The sequence below is a fragment of the Zonotrichia leucophrys genome, chromosome 1 (genome assembly GCF_028769735.1).
Source record: "Zonotrichia leucophrys gambelii isolate GWCS_2022_RI chromosome 1, RI_Zleu_2.0, whole genome shotgun sequence".
Classification (NCBI taxonomy): Eukaryota; Metazoa; Chordata; class Aves; order Passeriformes; family Passerellidae; genus Zonotrichia; species Zonotrichia leucophrys.
Window position 1 is genome coordinate 46,557,385 of NC_088169.1, and position 12,389 is coordinate 46,569,773.

A 12,389-nucleotide genomic window follows, 5' to 3' on the forward strand; every position below is an offset into this window, starting at 1 on the left:
TGCCAGATGACCAGGAACTCAGGGACACAGCAGGAGCTGATGTCCCCACACTTTCTCAGGATATGGAGGATATGGAAGCTCAGGGTTTCCTTTGTCTGGGGAAGCACTAGCTTGTGATGTTACTTTATTTAATTATTGTACCAAGGTTAAACTATTTGAAGGATAGAGACATTTGAGCCTCTGCTTTGGGAAACCTGTTGAGCTGGTGAGGAAACCTGGTCAGACTGTGTGTGAGTGGGGTGTGTAGCTGCGGAGGGGCTTTGGTCCCAGCTCAGGCACTGCAAGTGTGACTGTCTCTGTGGATCCTGAATGTTCAGACAGGGAAGTTTCCTTAATAATACAAACATGTTTTTGTTTTTGGAGGAGAAAATGGAGGATGTTTTAATGCAGCATTTATTAATATTTTCTATTAGGACTCTAAAAAAAATTACCCTAAAGCATGCTTTTTCTTAGGATGACCTGAAAGATTCTTTCTTTATTCAGAGCTTGCTATGCTTCTCAGTGTGTCTGTTTGCTTCCATCAACTCATGCAGATGAAACTGCAGCAGGTTTTGGTATCTAAATTAGCTTTTCATTATGATGGGCAGCCAAATCTAAACCAAAACGTTTTAAAGCCCTCTTTAATCTAATACATAGAAAATGCAGGAACTTCAAACTAACATTTCACTCTTCTATTTGTAACGTAATAGTTCCACAATAAATTATTACATTTTTATCAGTCTAAGAAACTTCCTAGTTATGTGGTTTTGCATCATCATTGGTTTTATAAAAGTGGTTATTCATTACATTGAGTTAAGAGTTTTCAACAAAATACCATTGTATAGGTTGACAGAGAGGGCCAAAACTTTAAATTAATGTCAATGGACTAATTAAAAAAAAAAGTGCAATGAGAAGCATGCAAAACCTATGATAAAAAAAAAAACAATTTCATGACCAGGCATAAGATAATAAATTGATTTTTCAGCCTAACTGATATAATTCAAATTCAACGATAATAATGCAAACTAGTCTACATATATTCTGACATTGTAGTTTATTTATGGAAAAAAATTAAAAATACTGTATTACAAGACAATTTGTTTGAAAATTAGAAAGAAATGAGAGGCTGATTTGCTGAATATCAAACTTATTTAAGTGATGTTTTAATTCCATTTCCTGTAACCTGATCCAATCAATATTACAGGACACAAAGTCCAAAGAATTTCTGGAACATGATAAAAAAACTTGTTCCTTGATTTGTAAAATACTAATTCACAGAGATGCATCTGGTTTAGAACTGTTCCAGTTACAAGCAACAAACCAATTGAGAATCCAAAGTTCTAAGGTAATTCTTGGGAAAGTGAAACAAAGAAAAACCTCACTATTCTGAGAGAAGGAAGGAATAAAACTAATTGAAAGAAGATAATGGAATTCAAAAAGCAGTCCTCAACAGTCAGAGGCAAAAAAAAAAAGAGCTTAAATGTAAAATGTAGCCAAATCAACTTTAATATCTACACAGATATTGAATAAACTATGCAATTTATCATATACATTTAAAAGGATAAAGATCCAAAATTAATTTATCAAGACAAAAATGGCAGAGTCTCTTGAGTGATACAGATGAAAGTCCTACTTCTTTGAAAAACAGCTATAAAAGTTACTTATCAATGTTTTGTCATCAGACTGGTAGAGCATTTTAACTAAAATCCCACAGAGCATATTCTGTGATAGTTTTACTAAATCTTTTCTCTAACAAGCTGAACAATGGAATAGAGAAATGGTTTATAAAATTTGTGCATTTCATCATACTGGCAGAGATGAAAGCAATCAGAAAGAAGGATCAAAATTCAGAATTGAGGCATAGTTGATAATGATAAAAAAATTTATAAATTATGAAAGGGAATAAAAAAATACTTTGGTAAGCAGGAGAAAAAATGCAGTTTAAATGGGTGATAATGCAAAATATCAGTATTTGTGACAAAGAGCAAGAGGCTATCAAATATCAAAACCTGATTGGGAGGAAGAAGTCTAAAGCAATGGCAAATCCAGGAAATCTGGGATTTCTTAGGAAGAATGCTGCATGTAGTCATAACAGGGAATTTATTGCTTCTGATAAACATTTTGAAGTCTTGAATAATATTAAAAATGTGGGAAAAGTTGGAGAAAATCCAGAGGAGGGCACTAACAGTGCTCAAAAATTAAAAATGAGACCTCAGCTATGGATTAAGATAGGATTTAATCTAGGAAATGAAAGACTAGGTGTAAGGTGGAAAGAGAAATGGAATGGGATTTGATAACATAATCCCAGTATGTAACAGATAGCTAGAAAACAGCTCACTGATTTGCTGTGCTTCATAACCAATGGGGTAGGACTAGAGGAAACATCCAATTTACCTTTCCCTTTATCCCTGCACACCAGGTTTCTGACTTTGTTCAAGTGATATCATGAGGGAAAGATACTTGCTCATATATTTGCAATTTTAGTATGAAATAGCTCCCTACAGGTTCTTATCAACATCCTCAGCTTCAGTGACAGAATAACCAGCTCTTCAACCATCCTTTATTAAAGGATGAGAATTATTTAGTAGAATGAATAAAAAAATTTTAAAACTAACTAATTACTTTGTGTAACTGTCTGGCTCCTAACATTAGAAACATGTTATATACCTAATTAAAGGACCTCTTATATTCTGAATGTTTCTTAAAGACAAAAAAAAAAAAAAGAAAAAGGAAATTAATGTAATGATGGAACATTTTTCTTTTCTTTATAGATGAAGGAAAATGTGTACATGCTGAAATGCTTGGTTTGCTCTCTGATGACTTCTATCTCACATATGTCTGTTTCCCTGTTTCTGCTTGCTTTGAGGAAAAAATTTGTTATTCATTGACACCCTTTGCATCAACTGGCTGTGCCCAATGCACTGATAAAGGGTAGAACCCCAGCACACTCATTCTGTGTGAAAATAGGCAGCCATGGCACAGTCCATACCTTGCTGTGCCAAGCCTTGTGCATAGCAATTCCTACAGGATGCACCGTAAATCACAGTCCACACTAATTTTCTTTCCTGTCTAGTGCACATGATTTCCGAGCTATAAGTTCTAGAAAGAAAGTCAGTACAAAACCAAAATGTTAGTTCCCAGTTTTTCCTAGATTTTTCAACTTTCTTAATACAAGGGCAATTTTTTAAATTTTCTGCATCAGATCTCAATAATTCCTTCTGAGAATGGAAAGTTTATGTATATGCATTTGTGGAAGAATAATTTGGTTAGTGTTCAGTGATAAAACTGGTAAATAAATAATCATATGGAAGAAAAAAAAAGAATTACACTTATGTGTATTTTTCAATATCTGCAGCATTAATTCAAAATTATGCTGAAATAATCTGGATAAGGCAAATATAATAATTTTGTATCAAAAATTTGTATATCTAGTTAATTTTTTCTTTTTTTTTTAATAAAACATTATCTCCTATTTTTTAAATCAAATGGAAAGTCTAGATTTGTTGGGTTGGGATATGCTGTAGTCCATGAGATAATTGATCTAAATAAGTAGTATAAATTCCAGGCTAGCAAGATATTTTTAGCTAATAAAGATTTGTTAATAAATACTCAATTACATGAATAATGAACAGAAATTGCAACAAAGGATTTCTTAATGACTCTAAAATGTGCTAGTAAAAAGTAGGTTTTAAGAAAAAAGCAGTGAAAAGTGTTTTGTCTATACGGCTGCACAACTATCAGAATTCAAGGTATATACAGTCATAAGCAAAAGAAAAAAGGTAGCATAGCTGAAACTTCATATTGCTCCAGCCAATTAGGTCATGGAAACCTTGATTTAAAACAAAATGCTGTAAGTACATCTTGGCTTGGGTTTGAGGACAGGGGCTTTCTCTAAACTGGGAGACCATTCACATGACTTTGGAGTGCTATAGCTCTTGAACTTAACATAAACCAAAGTAATGCACCTAAACCAAATGTTATTCCTAAGAATCAATATTTGTAAACTGAGCTGCAGAGCTTAATGACAGAGGGGTTTATGTGTGAATTTGCTCTAACACAGTCCAGTGGCCAGCTTCTTCTACAGACAAACAAAGGTTTGAATCATATAATCATTAAGGTTGGAAAAGACCTCTAAGATCATCAAGTCTGATGTCTGACTGTTGACTTGACAATGCCATGATCACTAAATCATGTCTTAAGTGCCACATCTTCACAGCCTTTTGAACACTTCTGGGCAAGGTTGTTCCAATATTTCTCTGGGCAGTCTGTTCCAATTCCTGACCACACTATGTTTTTAATACACAGCCTCATTCTCCTCTGGCACAACTCAAGGGCATTTCCTCTTGTCCTATCATGTATTACCTGGGAGAAAATATCCACTTGCTAGAACTTCTTTTAGGTAGTTGTAGAGTGCAATAATCCATGTCCATTCTTGAGACTCCTTTTCTCCAGACTAAGCAATCCCATCTCTCCCAGTTGCTCCTCATCAGACATCTTCTCCCAGCCCTTCACCAGCTGTGTTGCCCTTCTCTGAATATGCTTCAGCATCTCAAGGTATTTTAGAGAGGGGCCCAAACCTGAGCACAGGAACTGAGGTTGCTGAGCACAGGGGAAGAATCTCTTCCCTGGTGCTGCTGGCCACACTATTTCTGATAGAGGCCAGGATGCCATTGGTCTTCTTGGACACCTGAGCACACTGACAGCCCATGTGCAGCTGGCTGTTGACCAGCACACACAAGCCCTTTCCTGCTGGGCAGCGTTCCAGCCATTCTTCCCCAAGCCTGTGGTCATGCGTGGGATTGTTGAGATCCAAATGCAAGACATAGCACCGGGCCTGAGTGAACCTCCTAAAACTGTCCTTTACCCATCTATCCAAAAAGTGTCAAAATCACTCTGTAGATTTCTCCTACCCTCAACATCTACCTTAGTCATCTTCAGTCATCGGCTATTTCCATTCTCATTTTTGTGAAATCAGTTTCCAATGAGAAAACAAGATAAAAAATCTCCATGTTGCCCTGAAATAAAACATTAAAAAACACTCCAGACTAGACATCAGCTTCTGAAAACAGTAAATTAAAATTATATTTTATTCAGTATAACACATCCTGCTGAAAATAATGAAATTTGAGAAGGCTGTCTGCATTCAATCTTTGTACAGAAAAATTCAGAATGGCTTATTCATTAAAGAGAAATTTTTGATTAAGATTACATGAATTAGAATAGTTTTTGTATAAATTCCTTGGGGGACAGTGGGGGCAAACTGCACTTAGAATAGATTAATATACATCTCAAAACATAGTCAACATAATACATGTAAGAAACAGCTTAACAATCACTCAAAGTGATTATGTCTTCCATCTTTGCCTATTAAATTTACAAAACTATTTTAAAAACCCAAATTCTATTATCAGCTCTATTACAGATACATTTTTATTTAGAAAGTGGAAAACTGAGAGCTGAAGAGAAATTAAGTTTGTAATTTCTAATGTTTTAGTCTAGATAAAATTCATGTCAATTAAATTTTTGATATCAAAATGATATAATGAAAATTTACTCGACCGTTTTTCCCAAGCCTTATGGCAGTAAAGAGGTTGTTTTAGGGGTTTGACCCTTTGAAAAGGAAATTACATTTCAATTACAGTCAGCACTGGTGTTTAGGAAAAAAATTCTTCTGAGTGTTCAAAAGTCATGTTTAACTGAGCTCTTTCTGGATTATTATGTTGAGGCATCAACTTAATCTATTTTATGAGTCTTTTTTGAACCATGAACAAAGATAGAATAAAATGCATACTTAAACATACCATTTTAGTGTGGTTCTTCAATCTCTAACCTGTTTTAATGCTGATGGATTTTAATGCTTGAAGAATCAATGCTTCTGATGAAAGCTGTTTTATCAATGCTTGTTTTTTACCCTCCTGTGGCTCAACACTACCTGTGTTGAATGGTGACCAGCTGTTTTTGATGGGTGCTTTGAAACTGGATTTCATCACCCTATAACAGAGATGGTGTAGTACTGATTATTAGCATTTGAATGTTTGGAATAATTATAACCTAAATCTGCTTTTGGCTTTTCTTCATGTGTTTCTTCACATCTCAAACTGCTGGATTTTTTTCCAGGAAACCCAAGTGTAGCACAAGTTCAAAGCTGAAAGATCTAACCTATTCGTCTATGTGCAGTACCACTTTGTTTAACAGACTTGACTTAGATGACAGATTCCCACCTCCTCCTTCCAGGGCCAGGAAAGATTTTATTATAATCAGCCCTTCTAATTCAGAATCTTTGACAATTTCCAGAGGGCACCATGTCCAATATACCATATAAAGAATGACAGTTTCCTTGTCAAGCAATTGAAGTCTGAAGTAGAATGAAACAGGTAATACCAAAAGATAAAATGTATGCATTACTATTTCCTGTTATCAGGACCTAATAGAGAGTTCTCATCTCCTGTAACATTTGCACTTAGAACAAGAATTAGAAAACTAACAAACTCAGGTTTTAAAACCATTCAGTGACACTTGACTCATCTCAATGTCACTTTCTATGGAATTAGAATGAGACAATGGAGCGTTTACACTGAAGATTAGTTAGCTGTTGCATCAACATTTTAACTAATCCACAGACTAATGTATAAATATTACTCCAGACTGTCTTACAACATAGATTATAAAACAACTGGCCATTGTAGACATAACCAGGATAAAACTCTTCAAAATTAAGAGTTTACACTAATACGTTTTTTGCTCATTGTGTTGCTTTAGGGCATACATAAGTATCTATTTTTCAGTCAAATCAATGTATCAAAGTATCTTATTTTTGTGGGTATAAATCTTTGGGTTCCTTTAATTCCAATTAACAGCATGGCAGAGCTTGTTTTATCTCAAAAAATTAATTATATTTTATTGAAACAATAAACTCTGATATAAATAGAATTCTGACAGATGTTTCTCAATTTTATGTAGACCATAATATGATCTGTAGTTTCAGATTTATTTAGCATCATAATTTGGTTTTATTATTACTTTCTAACAAAACTGATGATTTTTCAAGATTTAATTTTATTTCATCCCTTTGAAAATACTCTAAATTTTAATATATTGCTTTTGGATTGCAACAAATCCACAGATCACAAGGTTCACAAATCTTTATTCAACATTACATGTGGATATTATTGTGGAAAATGAAAGTTTATACTAAAGATAGAACTAAGGATAGCAAATTATTTCCCTTCTGCATAATGATTCACAGAAGAGGAAATCTGATGAAAGATCCTTTACAAGGACAAGAAAACGGAAAGCAAGCTGATGATAACCTTGGTAACTGATCCTAAAATACCTTGCATGAGTGATGTATCAAGACCAAAGCAATGGAATATTGGAAGAGGCCACAGGGAAAAAAGGTCAGGGAGATATAGTTAAAATAAAAAGTTTAGGACTTTTTTGTATTGGTGCTTGACCTGAAAACCTTCAGTTTAAAGATCATGCAGTCTAAATCCCTCTCTGTGGTCTAAATAACACAATCTCAGTAAAAATGTGATAAGGCCTTCTTAAGATGATAGGTTAGGGATTTACACAGAATGAGTCAAAAAGTTCCTTACTCGTATTGAAGAGCTTTATCTTGCAAAGTATTGTGGGGGCAGTAGGCAGGGTTGGTTTTTTTTATGGTTTTGTTTTTGTAGTTGCTTTTTTGTTTGTTCATTTGTTTGGGGTTTTTTACAAGGAAAATCTCACTGCTTTTCAGAATTCTGAAATACCAGATATTGAGAGCAGACCATACTTACATAAAAACCTTGAAGGGAAAAGGAAAAAAAAAGAGATTAAGGCTACGACAAATTGAAAAACACTAATTATTGTTTCTCTGCCCATTATAGGGAGATGGTGTCACACAACTGATAGGAATTCTGATGACAGGTAGAAAAACATTAATATATATTATATTACTAATGTTTTCAGAGAATATTGACTGGGACAATCTTGTGAAAAGAGGCATTGCATAACTGAGAATATTTAGATTCTGTTCCTGGCTCTTCAAAGTATTTCTTGCCTGACTTGCATTAAATCTTTTAGGCTATAACTCCAACAGTTAGTCATGCATACTGCGTAAAACACAAAGTGTGAAATTTTCCATGCCTTATATTGTATTGCTAGACTGAGGCTTAGTTTCTTATATTCTTTGTACCCTCATTTACAAAATATTGTCAGGAACACTTTCTACAGCTAAAATTTTGAGCTGTGTTCAAATATTGTGTAAGAGTGAAAATGTGGGTGTAATACCTAGACAGATGTAAAGGAATATATGAATAATATCAAGGACTGAAATACAACTTAGTAACAGAGACTAGCTAGAGCAGAGGTCTTTCACACTCATAACAACAGAAACTCATTTAGAATATCATAAATTATCTCTGCGTGCTTCCAGAAAAAATTATGCTAATGTTGTAGAAATGCAGAAACATTTTTTTAATCAGGTGGCCCCAAAAAGAATTGGATTTCCACTGCTAATAAGTGGCCTAGGCCTTTCTCTGAATGTGCCTTAGGCTGACCATGCAAGGCCCCTGTCCTGGCCAGTTCTTATGAATCTATTAGGGGAACTGGCTGTGTGATCTTGATACTGTGTCTCTTGTTATGATGCACAGTTCAAGAGCAGGATAATGGAAATGGTTTGGAAAATATGACAGAGATCAAAAGCAGGAGCCCCAGAACCATATAGAGTTCATTGGTGATCAAATGCTGGTCAGTGAAGAAGCTCACACTCAAGCAACGGGAAAAGTCAGCTTTTGCTTTAAGGGAAGCAGCAGCAGCTATGTAAGGGAAGATAAAAAGCAAAAATAAAAAACAAAATCAAGAAATCCAACCAATTAAAGAAAAAGAAACAAAAAAAAAATGTCTAGGAAGAGGATAGGACACTTGTGATATCTGGACTTGGTAAAAATAATCCCCCCCTTGCCCCTCAGGCTTTGTGCAGCATAGAGCCCAGGAGTAGTGGAGAGAAACTGTACTTTCTGGAAACTTGAAGGATTTAAGATACAGAATTAAGAATAGTGAAAATTTAAGAAAATACTTCTCTTTGGGGTTGCCTCTTGAGGCTCTCCACCCTGTCAGTAACAAACCATAAAGAGATGTACCTACCAATAACAGCAATGCAATATCAAGTTGATGGTACAGTGGATTAACAGCTAATGTAGCTTATGATTATTAAAGAGCAAATGCTTTGAACACATAGTGATAATGACTGATAAGGTATCATGATGGATTGAAATATCCAGTAGTATGTGTTAATGAATTTCAGTCCAATAAAGTTTTGATGCTTTACTCTTACCCTTTTTATCAGTCTTCTAAACATGCCCATCATAATGGTTTCTAAATCCATAACTATATCTCCACATTTCTGACATTGGAAATGTAGGTAGTGTAAAAGAATTTTAAACAGATGGGGTATTTTTATTACTTTTGGCTTCTTTAAATAGCCATTTTTAAATTTAGGTTGAGAAACACATAGTCATTCTCAGAAATGGTATTGGAAGCTTTGAAATCTGAAGAGAAAGGCTGCTTACAAGAAACATATGGGGTTTTTTGAGATATGTAGTCAACAATTCCAGACTCTAAGAGTCAATAACTCTTAATTTACTGTGTAAGCAAAGAATCCATTATTTATAAATGATAGACCCCGGCCTCTGATCCCATTCCTTACAATCTCGCTCACTGTGAAGCCTGTAGAATGGAACACATCCATCAAAGTTCTTCTAATGGCAAAGTCAAAGCTGAAAGAGACTGAGAAAAAGAGGAAGGTCTAGTGGAATGCAAGTGTACATGTCAATATAAATTAATACCGGACAGCATTTAGAGGTAAGCGAACTTGCTTCTTCAAGTGTCTTCACATGTGCACTCTAATAGTGGATAATTCAGAGCAGCCACAATGCTATCATGTCTTCTGAAGGATTTCAGATCTCCATCACTGAAATTTGCTGAGAGCACAGGGCAATTGTACACATTACACAACCTATGACAAGAAATAGAGGGTTGTGGTGGGTGAGGCTTATCTAGTGGGTTGATGTTCGCTGGCCGATGCTCCTGGTCCTGGGTAGGGATATTCTTGACTATTTACTCAGCTCCACTCTCTGCTGTCAGCATGTTGGCTAGACCATACAGATGTACATTTCTGATCTGGGATCTATCAATGATTCTGTCTCAATTTGATAGGAGTTAACCTGTCACCTTTATACACTACCAACTATGAATCTCAATGAATCACTTTCATGATTCACACTGTATCACTCAGAGACTTCACCCCACAGCATTCAATTTCAGTAATTTCAATGGCTACTAGAGTGTAAGAGAAGAGTGCATAGGCAGTGAAACCTTGTACATGAATATGCTTATCATTAATGTTTTTGAAGTGAATCACCTCAGTGGTAGTGAAGTATGGTAACTGAAAGAAACTGAAGTAGAAAATAACTTTCATGGAGCATTCTTTAGATCCTAGACACTACTGGGCATTTAGTCTATAGGAGCAGACTAGAAATACTATGAAGAAAATTCCTTGAAATAAGCAGGACAGGCATCATATCCTTACAGCTATTTTCTCTTCAGATTTGCTTGTATTAGATTGATATCATTATTTAGACATAGCCCTTGCTTATCTTTACATTTACATGGTTTCACGGTACCTAATTTCTCTAAATCTTACAATTTATCAGGGACAAATATGAGAATCCCTTTTATGGAAATTTATGGGAAATTCTGAAGAATATTGAAACACTTTTTAGCATTGCTGTATATTTGTATAAATATGTACATGCATATTCACATATACAATTTTGGACTAATACCAATTATGTTCTGGTTTGTTTTTTTTTTTAGGACCAGAATTTCTAAATTTTCTCTAGAGAAAAGTGAACTGACATTTCAGAGTTTTCCAAAATGACCTGTTTCTCTTTCCTTTCAACCCATAAAGTTCAGAGATTTTGAGGCCAGAACAATGAGATTTACTGTTCTTAAACTAGAAAACAGACTAGGTCACATCTGTGTACAATCTACAAGGTTTTGCTAGGCTGCTACATGAGCATTTTGGGAAAGGAACTTAAAAATCTTCCATATCTTTGTCCCTGGTACCTGTTAGATAATCAGAAAAGAAAATAAATCAAAATGCTATTTCTTAATGGAAAACCATTTCACTGGAAAACTGTCATCAGTTCTGTTCTCAGTGCTCTATTTCTGCTTCTGCCCAGATGTATTTGCAAAATTCATCTCCCTTGTGTATATTGACATGACAGGGCATCGGGAATCCAATGAAGCAGTAACTGAGTATCATGTCAGTAATTTGACAGATCAAGGACTCTTCAAGGACTCCATAATGAAGACTCTGTCATTCATTTTTCTCTCACATATGCATACTTATATTAGTTTGTTCAAACTTTCTGTGTAGTCTCTCTTAGCAATGATGTAAGGGAAAATCAGTTTATTCTGTGTATATTTCAAGTTGTCGTTATAACTAAATCAACATTTTTCTGCATCAGGTACAATTTCAGACAAAAAAATAAAATTATTTTTGTTAGAGATTAAAACAATTTTTCTAAGCAATGTTTCTTTTAAAAATAAACCAAATTATGAATGTACCAAGTTGTCTTTACATGTAATAATAATTTAACTTATTTCAATGAAAACATCCAACTTCAGAACAAAAGATCTAACACTCAGCTAAACTCTGCCCTTGCTTTTCAGCAGGTAAACTTTCTTCATTTGAAATTGCTATCAGAAGCTATCACTTCAGGGATTTTCCCACAAGTAAAGGCAGAACTTATCCCTCAGTTCATAATTCTGATGCACCTAGTGCTGTAGAAAGTGTTCAACAGCATGTGATACTGCCAGTACCTCTGTGGGTGCAGGAGTATGCACTACCAAGCAGCCGTAGAGCACATGCAGTATGAGACACAACAATGCCATAATTTACTGTGGTGTTCTCCAGCCTACAGGTAGATTCCCAAAGTAGAAGCTTTCCATCTTTCATAAGTTTGTGTTTTTCACAGTTACTCACTTGAAAGTTCCAGCTCATAGGATTCAGGCCTTGCGGTAAAATTGTTAGCCCAAATTCACTACAAGTTTTTTTTATGTCACACATTTAAGGGTAATCATAGCCTTGCAGAATTTAATCTTCACTGAAGCGAGTATTTGCTTCCTTGGCCTTAATGTATGAAGAGGAATGGCTGTTGGTTTCCAGATAGTCTAACACTTATATTAGCTTTAGTTTTGCAATAAAAATACGGCTATTCTCCTAAGACTTCAAAATATTGTGAAACATGTAATTCAAAAATATTACTTTAATGCTGTTGCCCTAAAATATGTAGTAATATATAAAATAAAAACCAGTATGATGTTGTTAGATAAATTCTATGCAGTGTTTTTACAGAATTATT